Consider the following 16303-nt stretch of genomic DNA (forward strand, 5'->3'; position numbering starts at 1 on the left):
CGTCGGGGGATGTGGCCAAGCCAGGCACCGGTCGGGGGAACCGGCGGACCGCGGCTTGCAGAGAGAGGGCTGCCGAGCCGACCAGTGCTCGTTCCCAATGGCCGAATGCAAGGATGGGCAGACCGTGGTCTGTAGGGGGGGAGGGGGAGGTAGGTGGGGGGGAGGGGGGAAAGCCGCCGAGCTGGTTCCTGCTCTTCCCCCGAAGACCAGAGGAGCCGTGTGGATAGAGCTGGTGACAGGCGAGGCCGGTAGGAGAGGAGAGGGAACTGGGGTCTGGGCTACCGCACCCTCATGGCCGGCTGCGGGAGGCTCTCCCCCAGGGCACAAAGATGGATGGGCGAGGAGAGGGACATCGTGTCCAAGGAAGGTGATAGCTGGAGGCCCGCTGGAGCTTGGAAGTTGCCTGGGTTGGACGCCGCTCATAAGAATCAGAGGACTTTGAAAATGGCCCAAAAATATGGTGCCTCTTGCATTGCGGGTTCAGTAGGCTATTTCTGTGCACTTGCTAATCGAGGATGTGCTTAGGTGTAGGAATACTGTACTGCGCTGTACGCAAGACAAAATTCCACTGTGCGTTTGCACATGTGACAATAAAAGCATCATTGTACCATTGAATTTTTTCCAAATTGATGGTGACATCAAGTGATTGGAACAGTGTTGAATGCCACAAGTGTTTGTCTAGACTTACTCATGTCGGGGGCGGTCATGGTTTGGCACATTTGAGGCATTTACAGAATTTAACTGGAAGCATTTTTAAGAAGCACACTTCTTGACTTTTGATTTGATGAAAGAGTAGTTTCTAAATTTAAAAGGGGAATAACTGCACTTGGTAAACTTGCAGGCCAACTGTTGCTGTGTGAAATAGCCTGGGCAAAAAAACTCCACTTGATAAAGGTCTGATGCCTTGACTAATGGAGTTCAGAAATGAAACAGAGGAGTTAATGTTGTGTTTGCCTTCAATACCAATCTGATCACACGGATACACATTGCACACTCCATCTATTTCAGTCTGGCTGCCGTGTTAAGGCCACAGAGGGAATTCACCACAGAGCAAACTTTTGGAAATAGGTAAAAATGTTCTCAAGCAGATAATTTGTTCATAAATACCTCTTGAAAATTATGAGGCATAACTGATGAAAATGTAATTAGAGAGGCGCTGGGTGTTCTGCAGTTAGCTTTCTCTTGCCTCAGTATTATCTGCTTGGATTTCTGGAGGGGAGAGAAAGGGCTCTGAAGATGCATTAAGGAATTTTACCATTATGAGCATTTAACTGAGCTGAACGATTTAGAAGTTGCTTTCCAGTTTTGTGCTTCTGACAGGGAGCCATTCATTCACAGATGATCAGATGTGCCCTGTATAAGATTTTTCTTGAAGGTGGAGTGGGAGGGGTTGGGAAGAATGTACTTTGATGGCAAGGGGAAGGGGGTTTATAAGGGGTTTATAAGGGGGTCATCGAAGCAGAATCAGCCATTCTACTCATCGAGTCTACTCCGCCATTCAATCGTGGCTGATCTATCTTTCCCTCTCAACCCCATTTTCCTGCCTTCTCCCCATAAACCTTGACACCCATACCTATCAAGTATGTGTCAATCTCCGCCTTAAAGATACCCAATGACTTTGGTCTCCACATCCGTCTGTGTCAATGAATTCTACAGATTCACCACCCTAAGAAAAGAGGGAGGTGATTTGTAGCCACTTGATAGGGAGCCTGCATTTTGTATTTGAAGAGGTGAAAGGCAACAATTTTGAAAGTGATGCAGACAGTATTATTGTTTTGTGAATGCTCGAGCACAAGGAATGGGAACGTAAGGGAAAGCAGCACTAGGCTATTCAGCCCTTCATATCTGCTTCCGTCATGCAATAAGATCATACCTGATCTTTTACCTCAGAGCCACTTTCCTACACTAATAGTTTAGTTTAGTTTATTTTAGAGGTACAGCATGGAAATAGGCCCTTCGGCCCACCGAGCCCGCACCGACCAGCGATCCCCGCACATTAACACTATCGTACACACACTAGAGACAATTTTACATTCATACCAAGCCAACGAACCTACAAGTCTGTTCATCTTTGGAGTGTGGGAGAAAACTGAAGATCTCAGAGAAAACCCACGCAGGTCACGGGGAGAATGTGCAAACTCCGTACAGACAGCGCCCGTAGAAAGGATCGAACAAGTGTTTCTGGCTCTACCAATGCGCTACCATGCGGTGATACCCTATCATTCCATTCTGTAAAATCTAAAAAAAATGTAACCACTCTATTGAATATTGTCAGTGCCTGAGCCTCACAGCCCTCAGAGAATTTCAAACTCTTTCTAACTCCTGATCTTTATCAAATGTTATCAAGCCATCATCCCACCGTGCGGTTGTAAATTCCCATTCTCTTTTCAACCAGTATTCCCTCAACCCCTTCCCTTGTCATCAACGTTGTCCTGAACAGATATCCCTTATTTAAAGACTGATTCTCAAAAACCTCAGTGCAGTGAAGCATTTACTTTGGAAATGCATGTGTGAGATCGTCCGTCACTCTTCAAAAACCCAGAGAGTGGAGCCCTTAGGGCTTTATTTTACTTTTTACTTCTTCTTCTTCTTGTCATGTTGCTACACCTTTCCAAGCCACTGCATAACGCAGGTGTTGGCACATGCGTTGAAGACCTTGAGATCTTCTGGTTTGCAGGGCTGTGGGAGGAGGGGGCAGGTATGTAGGTGCTCCATAGTTTGGGTTGCCTCCCACAGTCACATTGGGTTGGTCCATCGTTGTTGTACCCCCACTTCTGCACGAGGGCTTTGCACCGTTCGACCCGTGTTCTGAGGCGGTTGAGGCAGAGCCACACTGGCCATGTCTCTTTCACTCCCAATGGAAGGGACTCCTCAGGGTATAGTGTCAGTGTGTGGGGTTTTGATTGTAGTTGTGTCACCCAAGCATCTATCCTACAGGTGCGGGGGTCATCATATATTTTTACTTTAAAGATACAACAGGGAAACATGCCCATCCAGCACTCCGAGTCCACGCCAACTAACGATCACCCCGTACACCAGCATTATCCTACGCACTAGGGACAAGTTATAATTTACAGAAGCCAATTAACCTACAAACCTGCACCTTTTTGAAGCACCGGGAGAAAATCCACATGGTCACAGGGAGAACGTACATCCTACAAACAGACCACACCCATAGTTAGGATCAAACCCAGGTCTCTGGCGCTGTAGAGCAGCAACTCTACCACTGTGCCACATTGGGTCAGCAAGTCTTCTGGTGCCAAACAGTCACACATAGAAATAGGTCTTTTGGCTCATCAGATCTGTACTGACTGACAATCATGCACCCATTTACACTAATCCTGCACCAAAACCATTTTTTATTCCACATTCCCTTTTCTCAGCCCCTCCCCCCACAGTTCAGATTCTACCACTCCCCTTTGATAATAGCAATTTACAATGGCCCATTAATTTACCAAGCTGCATGTCTTTGGGATACCGGAGGAAGCCGGAGCACCCAGAGGAAACCTACATGGTCACGGAGAGAACATGGAAATTCCGCACAGGCAGCACCCATGAGGAATGAACCTGGAGACACAAGAGATCGCAGATGCTGGAATCCTGGGAAAAAAAAAACAAAGTGCAGGAGGCAGTCAATGGGTTAGGCGCCATCTGTGAAGGGAAATGGACAGATGAGGCTTTGGGTTGTGACTCTTCTTCAGAATACACTAAGGCAGCCAGCCTGTGAGGCAGAAGCTTAATGGGCCTGCCCCACTTATGCAACTTTTTCGGCGATTGCTGGCACCCGTCATAGGTCGTTGCAGGTCGCCGAAAATTTTCAACATGTTTAAAATCCAACGGCGACCAGAAAGATGCAACGACTCTTTGGGCGACTGAGGAGACTACTCACGACCATACAGGCAACACCCTGGCGATATGTCGCGGGGTGAAGCCTGTATGGTCATGAGCAGTCGCCCAAAGAGTCGTACCTTGTTCTGGTTGCCGCTGGATTTTCAACATGTTTAAAATTTTCGGCGACCTACAACAACCTATGACGGGTGCCAGTGTGGAAGTTAGTAATGATTTAAAGATATAAAATGGATTCCGCTGAAATTAAGATAGGCTTTAACCGTCTTCTATTAAATTGATAAGCTCGCAGAAAAGTATTAACCGTTGATTTCAGTAAATTAACAAGATCAGCAGACTGTCGATGTTCCTTTTTCCAATAATATATGCGAGATAACAAGCACAACTTCATGAATGTCTCCTCTACAATGTTTACATTGAGAGAGAATTGGCGTAGTCAGCAGCTCTTGCTGGAAACAATTGCTGAAGACTGAGTAAGAGGCTACAGTCTGGCCTGGGTCTCGAAGGGGGAAAAAAGTGCACTATCAGGCCCCTTGAGTCTGAACTCCTAAGAGTACCCGGGAACACTGTTGGCCTTTGTCCAAAGTGATCTGGTTCCTGCCAAGATCTTTCAGAACAGACACGCAAGGTAAGACAATTGTTGGGATTGTTGACTCAGACTAAGTAGGCTGTCTGTAGTATGTAGAGGCTGACTGTAGAGGAAGGATTCCTTCCTCTTTATCAGTTTATGATAACATTCACACCAGCAGTCGCCAAAAAAGTCGCGTAAGTAGGACAGGCCCATAAAGCAGCCAGGCTGTGAGGCAGAAGCTTTACTATCTGCACCACAGTGCTGACCACTTTATAGGACCTGTGGCTCCCTGTATCTGCCAGCCTTGCAACTTATTGTGTTCCATTGGCTCCTGATCTCTTCTGCACGTTCATTGTACGTCCCCACTGTGGCATTGGTACCTTTAGCTGCAGTACTAGAGGCACAAATCGTGGATTTACATCACTGAGTTTCACTGTCTTTTCACCTTCAACGAAAGATGTTCATCAAAACCCAATTCTTAATATCCAGCTCAGTATAAAAGCAAAATTGACACGGTTCCTGGAAATCTGAGATTTTCTGGAAGTACTTGAATATCATGCAGCATTGGATGTCAGGATGACATTCCTGGGATGACAGCCCTGGGATGTCAGGACTTTCATATGAAGAAAGACTGGATAGACTCGGAATTTAGAAGATTGAGGGGGGATCAAGTCAAGTCAAGTCAAGTCAAGTTTATTCGTCACATACACATACGAGATGTGCAGTGAAATGAAAAGTGGCAATGCTCGCGGACTTTGTGCAAAAAGACAAACAAACAAACAACCAACTTGAACAACCAACAAGAAACTTACAAAATTCTTAAGGGGTTGGACAGGCTAGATGCAGGAAGATTGTTCCTGATGTTGGGGAAGTCCAGAACAAGGGGTCACAGTTTAAGGATAAGGGGGAAATCTTTTTGGACCGAGATGAGAAAAACATTTTTCACACAGAGAATGGTGAATCTCTGGAATTCTCTGCCACAGAAGGTAGTTGAGGCCAGTTCATTGGCTATATTTAAGAGGGAGTTAGATGTGGCCCTTGTGGCTAAAAGTATCAGGGGGTATGGAGAGAAAGCAGGTACAGGATACTGAGTTGGATGATCAGCCATGATCATATTGAATGGCGGTGCAGGCTCGAAGGGCCGAATGGCCTTCTCCTGCACCTATTTTCTATGTTTCTATGTTTCTATATGCCATCATGATGGAGGGGAAGAACAAAGGACAATGGGGACCAGGCGTGGAGGAACCGCTGGTGGGGGAGGGAGGAAGGAAGTTGGGAGGGGGGGACAAAGGAGGAGCCGGCGTTCTTTGTAAATTTGCCAGCCCCATAGGTGGCTGCTATTTGTATACCTAGAGTATGCAAGCAAAGAATTTCACTGTGCCTTGTCACATGTGACAAGAAGGTATTCCATTCTATTCGATATGTGGGATGAAAGCTAATGCTTGAGAAAGAGGAAGAGCAAGTGGAGACCTCTATTCCTTCCCGACCTATTTTTAATGTTTTAAAATAGCTCAGTGTCGAACATTTAAAAGACAATTAGACAGATACAGTATATGGGCAAGAAAGGTTTGGAGGGCCATACACAGGCAAGCGGGATTAGCTTGGTTAAACAACTTGGTTGTCATGGACAAGTTGGGTTGAAAGTCTTTCTTCCATGCAGTTAACTCTATGATCCATGTATAGATCTATGACTCCTGGATATGTTGAACCACGTGTGTGCCTGAGTGACTTATGATAGATGCCATGAACCCCTGTGTGGTAAATATTTCTTTCATTCAAGTGTGTAACTAATTGTGAGCTTCGCTTGTCAGTATTTGACTTTAAAAAAAAAAAATAATTTGCACGGATAAAACAACTTCAGGTATTATGCTTGTCAGTTTGACGTTTGGTGACTGTATATGTGGTGACCGTCACAACGCAATGCATTGCATTTGTGCTGCATGCAGCTTTGGTTCAAGGATGATGTAGAGAGTTCCACAACCAGCCAGACCTCAGAGAAAGGCAGAGGATGTCTCACCTCACCAAGAGCAGCTGACGGTAACATCCACAGATGGACACAAAAAGCTGGAGTAACTCAACGGGACAGGCAGCATCTCTGGAGAGAACGAATGGGTGACGTTTCGGCTCGAGACCCTTCTTCAGACTGATGTCAGGGGAGAGGGAGATACATAGATAAGGAAGTGTAAGGTGTGAAAACAGGACAAAGGGGATGGAGATCAAGGAAACTGTAGAATAGATCATTGTTAGCTGGGAGAAGGTAACAACAAAGCAAACAGAGATAGAATGTAGTCGGGAGACAGTCAGACGGGTTGGAGAATTGGGAAGGGGGACGGATGGAGAGAGGGGGAAAGCCAGGGTCACAAGTTAAAGAAGTCAATGTTCATACTGCTGGGGTGTAAGCTGGGGAGCTAACATCCACACGCTGACTTCTGGCAATAATCAAGGGCTTGCCATGAAATACTTCAGGCAAATCAACTGTCCTATCATCATTGTGGATCTTTCCAATCAGTTTACCGAGATCTGTTCTCTGAATACAAGGAGACCATGAAAAGCTCAAGCTGACCTGTAATCTAACAAGGTCTCCCATCCCCTCAGTCTGCTCAGTAAGCATTGACTGAATTTCGATTTGCTCCATCATCTCCAGCCATCCCAAATGAGAGATGCATGTGCCATCTGTCCATGCATTAATCAATTTGGTTGCTCACAACAAAAATATAATTTTGTCAATCAGCGAGCATGACGTGTAATCAACATTGATCAATGTTCACCGATGAAAATCAAATCCTTCCAAGTCCATCATTATCAATGTAGGGCTTGCGAGCTTACTGCAGCCAAATTGATGCCTATGGTTTTTAATCTATGTCAGTATGTATACTTAAAAAACGATCCCTTCAGCAAAAAAAACTTTGGGGCAATATGAAGTAATGAAAAGTGATGCAGAAACACGCCTCTTCTTTATCCTTTCTGATCTAATTCCATTTGTGTATCGAACATTGACTGTAGATCAGAAACGGGCCCACGATGTTTGTGCAAACATGAAGCCATGTTGAACCACTGTCTTTTTTCCTGCACACAATCCATATCCCTCCATTCCCTGCATATCCATGTGCCTTTTCAAAAGCTTCTTACATCCCACTATCGTGTCTGCCTCCACCAGCACCCCAGGCAATGCGTTCCCGGCACCCACCACTCTCTGTGTTTAAAAACTTGCCCCACACATCTCTTTCAAACTTTACCCCTTTCACCTTAAAACTATGCCCTCCAGTCTTTGACATTTCCATTCCAGGAATAGGTTCTCACTATCTACCCCATCTCTACCCCTCATCATTTTCTATACTACTCTCAGGTCTCCCCTCAGCCTCTGACACTCCAGAGGAAACCATCCAACTTTCCTCAAACTTTAAGTGCAGCACGAAGACACAGCATTAGAGCTGCATCACAGAGACCCAGGTTCGATCCCGACTATGGGTACTGTCTGTGCTGAGTTTGTACGTTCTCCCTGTAACCACATGGGTTTTCACCAGTTGCTCCGGTTTCCTCCATCATTCTAAAGGTGTGCAGGTTAATTGACTTCTGTAAATTACCCTAGTGTGTAGGACATAGAACTAATGTACGGGTGCTCAATGGCTGGCATGGACTCGGTGGGCCGAAGGGCCTGTTCTACGCTGTATCTCTCTAAACTAAACTAAACTAATCTAAACTAAATTCTCCTTATAGCTAATACCCTGTAATCTAGTCAACATTCCAGTAAACCTCTTCTGCACCCTCTCCAAAGCCTCCATATCCTTCCTGTAATGGGGTGACCAGAACTACACACAATACTCCAGCTGCAACCTAACCAAAGTCCCATAAAGCTGCAACATAATTTCCTGACCCAGCCACTCAATGCTCTGACCCCTGAATGCAACTGTCCGTATTCAGCACCGCATGTTATTTACTCCACTAAATTTCAGCTTGCTTGGTGTGAAAGCTCAGGAACGACCATTTTCACAAGTACTGCATGTAATTGCCGATGGAATCTCCTCTCATTCTGCTCTTTACACGCCAGCTCACCAATCTTCCCCAACTTCAATTTAAATGTGCCATGCAGAGTCTACGAAGAATGAATCTCAAGGCTAACTTATGTTGACAGAAATACCATTTCAGTGACTTGGGTATTAAAAAGGTTCCACTTGCAAATTTCTGTCACATCTACGATAGCATTTACTTTGGTTCCTGCTCATTTCTCCTTAAGGAATAAATTATTTGGTTTCATGACCCCTCAGAGTTGATTTCTGGATTTATTGCTCGTAAAGTAGAAAGCCGATGCCAATTTTGCAGAACTCTTTTCAAAATCAATAATGTGTGTGCTAACAAATGTCATTGGGGCATTTCTCTACTGCTCTTTAACCCAGCTGCCATTTCCTACAGGGAGCTGTCCACGGGTGCTGAATAATTTAAAACAATGAAAGGGTTCAATTAAAAGGGATTGTTTCTGAAATAGGAGAGGATACCGTCAGCGAAGATTGCAGACTCGTCAAATACGGTTTAGCTCATTTTTGTGGAAGGTCCATGACAGTCGGTCAGTTTCGTAAGATTCAGTAACATATAAATCTCTCAGCAACAAACTTTTAGATGTTAGAGATAGAGCGTGGTAATGTGCCCTGTGGATTATAACCATATAACCATATAACAATTACAGCACGGAAACAGGCCATGTCGACCCCTCTAGTCCGTGCCGAACACATAGTCTCCCCTAGTCCCATATACCTGCGCTCAGACCATAACCCTCAAGGTGTGAAGAGTAAAATTTAAACTTTCCTAATCTGAGGAAAGACATTCTTGCCATAGACGGAGTCCTAATCTGAGGAAAAACATTCTTGCCATAGAGGGAGTGCAGAAAAGGTTCACCAGGCTGATTCCTGGGATGTCAGGACTTTCATATGACGAAAGACTGGATAGACTCGGCTGGTACTCGCTAGAATTTAAAAGATTGTGGGGGGATCTATAGAAACTTACAAAATTCTTAAGGGGTTGGACAGGCTAGATGCAGGAAGATTGTTCCCGATGTTGGGGAAGTCCAGGACAAGGGGTCACAGTTTAAGGATAAGGGGGAAATCTTTTAGGACCGAGATGAGAAAATAAAATGTCACACAGAGAGTGGTGAATCTCTGGAATTCTCTGCCACAGAAGGTAGTTGAGGCCAGTTCATTGGCTATATTTAAGAGGGAGTTAGATGTGGCCCTTGTGGCTAAAGGGATCAGGGGGTATGGAGGGAAGGCAGGTACAGGATACTGAGTTGGATGATCAGCCATGATCATATTGAATGGCGGTGCAGGCTCGAAGGGCCGAATGGCCTCTACTCCTGCACCTATTGTCTATGTTTCTATGTTTCTAAACAGCATGATTGATCAGGGGAAAAGAAAGATGAGAGCAAGCAGCAACAATTGGTTAAAGGGTGAGTGGTGGGAAAAGTTATCAGAGGGAGGAATGATTAGAGGTGTGACGACTCACTGCTTTGACAACAATATCTCTCCCATGTCATTCTTTAGTTTTACTTTAGAGATACAGAATGGAAAGAGGCCGTATGGCCCACCGAGTCGGTGCCGACCAACTATCATCCTCATACACCAGCACTATCCTACACAGTAGGGGCAATTTACAGACGTCAATTAACGTATCACCCCTTCACGTCTTTGGAGTGTGGGAGGAAACCGGAGCACCCGGAGAAAACCCACGCGGTCACAGGGAGAATGTACACACTCCGCAAAGACAGCACCCATCGTCAATACAATACAATTTATTTGTTGTCATTTGAACCTTGTTGAGGTTCAAACGAAATTTGGTTTCTGCAGTCATACACACAAGGAAAAGAACCAAGACCCAACACAATTTACACAAACATCCATCACAGTGAATCTCCTCCTCGCTGTGATGGAAGGCAAAGTCTTATCTCTCCCCATTCTCCTCCCGGTGTCAGAGTCAAAGCCCCCGGCGGGCGATGGTAAGTGTCCCGCGGTCATTAAAGCCGCGCCTGGTGATGCAAGGCCACGCTCCGGGTTTTGGTGTTGGAGCCCCCGGCGTGCGCTAGCAAGTCCTGCGGCCATTTAAAGACGCGCCGGGCGATGATGTAAGCCCCCGCTCCAGGTCATCCTCAACCCCGCAACTCGGGCGGGAGAAGTCGCCGTTGCGGAAACCCCGAAAAGCGGTCTCCCAGCAGGGCCCCGCGGGCTCCCGGTGTTACCGGCCACCAGACCTGCGGTAAGCCTCCGAATCTCCGGGGTCGGGCCGCAGCGGAGTGCCACCACAGCTCTGAACTCGGCCAGCTCCACGATGGTCCGCAGCTCCGCGACTGGAGCCCCGGGTCGTTCCGGTTGGAGGCCGCTCCACGGTGCTCGGCCCCAACGACAATGGAGACCCGACAGAGAAAAGGTCGGGTTCTCCTTACAGGGAAAAGATTTTTTTAAAGTTTCCCCACCACCCGCCCCCCACACACATGCCCAGTTAAAAATAAAATAAAAACTACATTCAAACGAGACAAAAAATAATAAAAAGACTGACGGACTGCAGAGGCCGCTGTGCCGTGAGTCGCGCCGCCCACCCGAACCTGGCCTCTGGCGCTGTACAGCAGCAGTTCTACCGCTGCGCCACTGTACCACCCAAGTGCACAGTGTTTTGTATTGCAACAGTGCCTTACGCACAGTAGAACTGAATTACACAAAGTATTAATACCTCAGATGATCAAGAGCTTGGATTAAATGGTTTTAAGAAACAATTTAATAGATCAATGGGGACATTTCCAGGGCATTGCCATCCACAATGTGCAGCCTGATGGAGACACAAGGAACTGCAGATGCTGGAATCTTCGGCAAAACAGAAAGTGCCGGAGTAACTCAACAGGTCAGGCAGCATCTGGGGAGAGAATAGGCACCCATTTATTCCCTCCACAGATACTGCTTGACCGACTGAGTTGTTGGAACATAAAACAGGAACAGGCCCTTCAGCCCACAGTGAATACTAGACTAAGTGGGACCCGTTGGGTCCCAGCATCACACGGGAGGGCTGGTCACCAACGCAATATTCCACCTCTCCACCAATTCCAATACTGCTCGCCAGTGGGGGGGGGGGGGGGGGGCTGTCTGTTGCGCCAGTATGGGTGTTGCGGGCTGAAGGTACTGGTTTCCAGAGGGCTTGTATAGACATTGTGGGCCGTATGGATGCATGGGCGAGGCAAACAGTTGGGCTGCAGACACCCGACAACCAATATTCATTTTGTGAACACGAACTTGTCAAAAAGGCGAGGCAAACAATTGGGCTGCAGACACCCGACAACCAAAATTCATCTTGTGAACACAAATTTGTTAAAAAAAGGCGAGGCAAACAATTGGGCTGCAGACACCTGACAACCAAAATTCATATTGTGAACACAAACTTGTTAAAAAAAGGCAAGGCAAACAATTGGGCTGCAGACACCCGACAACCAAAATTCATTTTGTGAACACAAACTTTTTAAAAAGGGCTGCAGCCACTTTACAGTCGCATCGAGGGGACTCACCGTGGAGTAGACGTGTGTTCAGTGTTATTCGCAGCTCAGAGAGCCGTGACTCTCTCGCTTCCTGGTCTGGCAGAGACAGAGTGAGGCACGACACTTCCTGGTTTTATAGTCCCTCCCCCTGCCGCCAGCGGGGGCAGCAGAGAGAATGGGGAATTTTGTAAAAACATTAATATCTCTCTCATTTTTCATCGACGGAAAAAAAACACGGCACTCATACAGCGGAGGGGGGCTCTGAGCAAGGTGGCCAAAAATGATGGCCGTAGGTGGCGGCGTTCTCTCAGAAATCGCAGCACAATTGGCCAAAAGCGGTCAAGATCAGGGATTTAGTAATATATAAGATTGTGTTTGCTAACAAATGTCAACAGGTTAACGAGTTGCTGTGTTACTTGAGCATTTGTTTTGTAAAGATGCAGCCGCTAGTGCTGGAGGGAAGGAAATATCCTTGGTCACCTTGTGCTCTTAGATTTGCATTTCAATATAAAAGCTCTGCAGTTTTAATATGTTTGATAATAATTATTAATTCTCTGATTGGAAACAGTCAGAACAATGCATTAGATAGGACAAGGAGGAAGCACAAGGTTTCCAGGTCTCCTTCAGCCCTCTGGTTCAATGGACATCAATGGTGCTTTATTGTCATGTGTACAGTGAAATTCTTTTTGCATATTTACACATGCAGGCGCCGGCATGTTTTGGTGGCATTTCCAAAGTCCAAAGTCTGGTCTGCTCCCCGCTTGGTCCACTAGAGCAGTTCCCAATCCGGGTAAGCATCAGATTCCTGCAGGTCCTTCCTCCGTCGCCTTCGACCGGATCGGCCTGTGAACCGATGTTCCTCTCCTCGCCCGGCCGTCTGTGTGTCCCAGGGGCACCTACTGCAGCCAACTTTGACATTACCCCGTTCACCCTCCTACCGGCCCACTCCTCGCGTCTGACGTCTCCAGCGGCTCCCTCCCGGTACCACGGCCCGCCGAGCCTTCGGTTCCTCCGGGCGGGTTCCCAGTACATTTATGCGGGTTTCACATCATCGGGCCTTGGGGATTTCTAGGCAGGCACCACAGTTGCAGCACCACAGGGCTACCTCTGCTGCACGGAACCTCGGGCAATATTGCCTCGAGAATTACTGTAGGACTTCAGTAAATTACTTAATTGTGCATCGCTGTGGATATTTGGGATGCTGTTACCCTGAAAAGAAAATAGTGGTTGCATTCCAGATTGAACATTCACTGAAGTATAGTTAGTAATCCCAATCCGTTCTTCTTGGGCTGTCCCTCAGGAGTGAGAGCGGTTTAAACCAGAATATTTTAATCATAATCCAGGATGTGTTATCCAGCCCATATATAAATGAGATAAATTGCACATATTTGTGGCATAATCTGAAGCATAAATATTAGTCAGGACATTTGTGAAACTTCCACACTCTTCTTGGGAAAATGTTATTGGGTCTTTTTCGCCCATTTGCAGGAATAAGTGGACCTCATTTAAGATTTGGGCGACACTGGTAGAGTTAAGGGGCTGTCCCACTCGGGCGACCTAATTGGCGAGTTTAGAAGAGTTTAGGAGAGTTTGAAAAAATGCCATGTTGAAGACCTCCTTCGACCTCCTTCGACTATGTTGAAGACTAGCTACAACTAGCTACGACTAACTTCGGGAAAATTGGACACCGCATAGTGGAGAGTGAAGACGACCTCCTTCGATCTCCATCGACCTCCCTTCGACTATGATGAAGACTATCTACGACTACCTTCGACTACCCTCGATTACCTACGACTAACATGCCGGCCTACTACGACCTACTATGACCTACTACGTCTAAACCTACGAGTAAAAAAAGTATCAATTTTTTTCCACGGCGACCTTTTTTTTTACTCGCGGGCATTTTTCAACATGTTGAAAAATACGCTGCGAACTAGCTAAGGCCTCGAGTACACGGGGACTTTTCTCGAACATGAAGGTGAGTTACAAAGACCACCTACGGCCTCGTGTCGACCATGCTGCGAGTATGAGTCGAAGGCAAACTCGCCAGAACTCGCAGATTAGGTCGCCCAAGTGGGACAGCCCCTAAACTGCATTACAGCACCAGAGACCCGGGTTCGATCCTGACTATAGGTGCTGTCAGTATGGGTTTTGTACGTTCTCTCCGTGACCGCGTGGGTTTTCCCCGGGTGCTCCGGTTTCCTCCCACACTCTAAAGACGTACATCTTTGTAGGTTAATTGACTTGTGTAAATTGTAAAGTGTGCCTGGTATGTAGGATAGTGCTCGTGTACAGGGTGATCGCTGGTCAGCGCAGACTCGCTGGCCCGAAGCACCTGTTTCCACTCTGTATGTCTAAAATTCAAGTCTAAAGTTCAAATCTCTTTCAACAGATGCAGCACTTTCTCTGTGCCACATCATTTAAAACATATTAGAAGGTGAAAAGTATTCTGATTCCTGTGGGGAATAAACTGACACAAAGCCTACACACAGCGAGCAGAAGAAACATTTGAAGTGAAGTGGTTCACCTTTTGATAGAGTGTGTGTTCTTTTACACTTGAGGCTACTGGAGAAATGTTTATACATTTTGTGAAGATGAACATCAATGGCATCCTTGCCTTTGTGTTTTGCTCAGAGTGGAAACCATCAAACTTTATTGTCCTTCTTGCCCTCTGCCAGCAGCGGTAACCTGTGCAATAAAACTCACCACCTTTTATTGGGGTGTTTTATGTCCGAGTTTGGACTCTTATTTATTTGAAAGCTTTTTTCCAGGAATGTTGTCCGTTGTGCACGGCTTGTGGAATTCTGCAATCCTACTGTTTAAGGAACTAAAACTGTATTTCGCTCTATTTATGGGCGATACAATAAATCAAAAAGCAAGGTGCAATAATAAAACATCACAGATGTAGTACTGAACTAATCCCATAAAAACAATACGTACTTACTTTCCAAAAAATATAGGGGCTGTTGAAAGGAAGAAAATAAAAACCGTGCAGAAGGAAAAAAACTAGGTTTAGTTATTTATCCTCTTTTCGGATTTATGCTTCTCGTGGCAGGTTAATCTTATGATCCGCAATTTGCTTACACTCCCTTACACTCTTTATCTTTGGTGATAATCCACAACTCTTTAGAGTGCTATGATTATTTGAGCATCCCCTGTGCACACTGACTTGGAATAATTCCTTGCCAGGGCAACACACGTTACACTTTCTGTCTGAAAATACTTTATTAAAAAACAAATATAATTTGTGGTGCGGAGACATGAGCTGCAGGAATCCTGGGTGAAAGGGAGAGACTCAGTGGGTCAGGCAGCATCCATGGATGAAAATGGACAAACATTGTTTCAGGTCAGGACCCTCCTTCAGACCCTTCCTCAGATCATTTGTAGTTTGCTCAATTTATGACTTTATTTTTTGAGGAAAGCAAACAGTAATTGGATTCAGAAATACAGATCATCCTGGGGACAGATATTGGGGTAGAGCATTATTTGAAGATAACCTCATTTCCATTGACTCCATTTACTTGGCTTGTTAGGCACCCTTCGGTCATGGCTCTAGGGTGTTACTCCCTATATGGAGGACGCCTGTGCGTGACTGTTTAACGTGGGGAGACTGGTGCACAGACAGCCACCCCATGGTCCTTGACAGATCTGGGTCAGGATCCAGTGGCATGTAGTCCAAGACGAATGGAGACCCTTTCCTGCTGCAGCCTTCATCCGCCTTCCCAGCCGTTATGATGCTCCACTAAGGTCAGCCATCATCCTCCGCCTGTTCCACCGTTGAGGCCTTGGTTGGATTGCTCTTTGTCAGGGACCACCCCCTCGACCTTACCGCCATGGGTGGCCCTACCAGGAGCATAGCTCCAGACGGCATCGCTCTCAGGATCTCAGGTCCACACAAGCTTCTCCACCGTGCCAAGGTGACAATTAACGGAGAAGCTAGGACACCAGCATTATCAGAAGGTCTGGAGAAAGGTCTCGACCCGAAAACATCACCCATTCCTTCTCTCCAGAGATGTTGTCTGTCCCGCTGAGTTACTCCAGCATTTTGTGTCTATCTTCAGCATAATCAAGGATGTGTCCCACCTCTGACACTCCCTCTTATCTCCTCTCCCATCAGGAAAGAGGTACCAAAGTGTGAAAACGCCAGATTTAGGGCCAGTTTCTTGCCAACTGTTATTAGGCAACTGAACCATCCTATCAACAATTAGAGACCAGTCCTGGGCTACAATCTACCTCATTTGGAAACCCTCAAACAATCTTTAATCGGACTTTACAAGACTTTATCTTGCACTAAACGCTATTCCCTTTGTCAAGTAACTGTACCCTGTGAATTACTCGATTTTAATCATGTATAGCCTTTCTGCCGACTGGTTAGCACGCAA

The 16303-nt window shown here is 46.2% G+C and overlaps 1 protein-coding gene across 1 annotated transcript in view; it reads right to left on the minus strand.

The window, feature by feature from the left end:
- The window catches only part of adarb2 (adenosine deaminase RNA specific B2 (inactive)), a 675592-nt gene that overhangs the window by 169428 nt on the left and 489861 nt on the right, over nt 1-16303 (minus strand). The gene's annotated exons all lie outside the window — the stretch shown is intronic.

Source organism: Amblyraja radiata, chromosome 2 (assembly GCF_010909765.2).
Source record: "Amblyraja radiata isolate CabotCenter1 chromosome 2, sAmbRad1.1.pri, whole genome shotgun sequence".
Classification (NCBI taxonomy): domain Eukaryota; kingdom Metazoa; phylum Chordata; class Chondrichthyes; order Rajiformes; family Rajidae; genus Amblyraja; species Amblyraja radiata.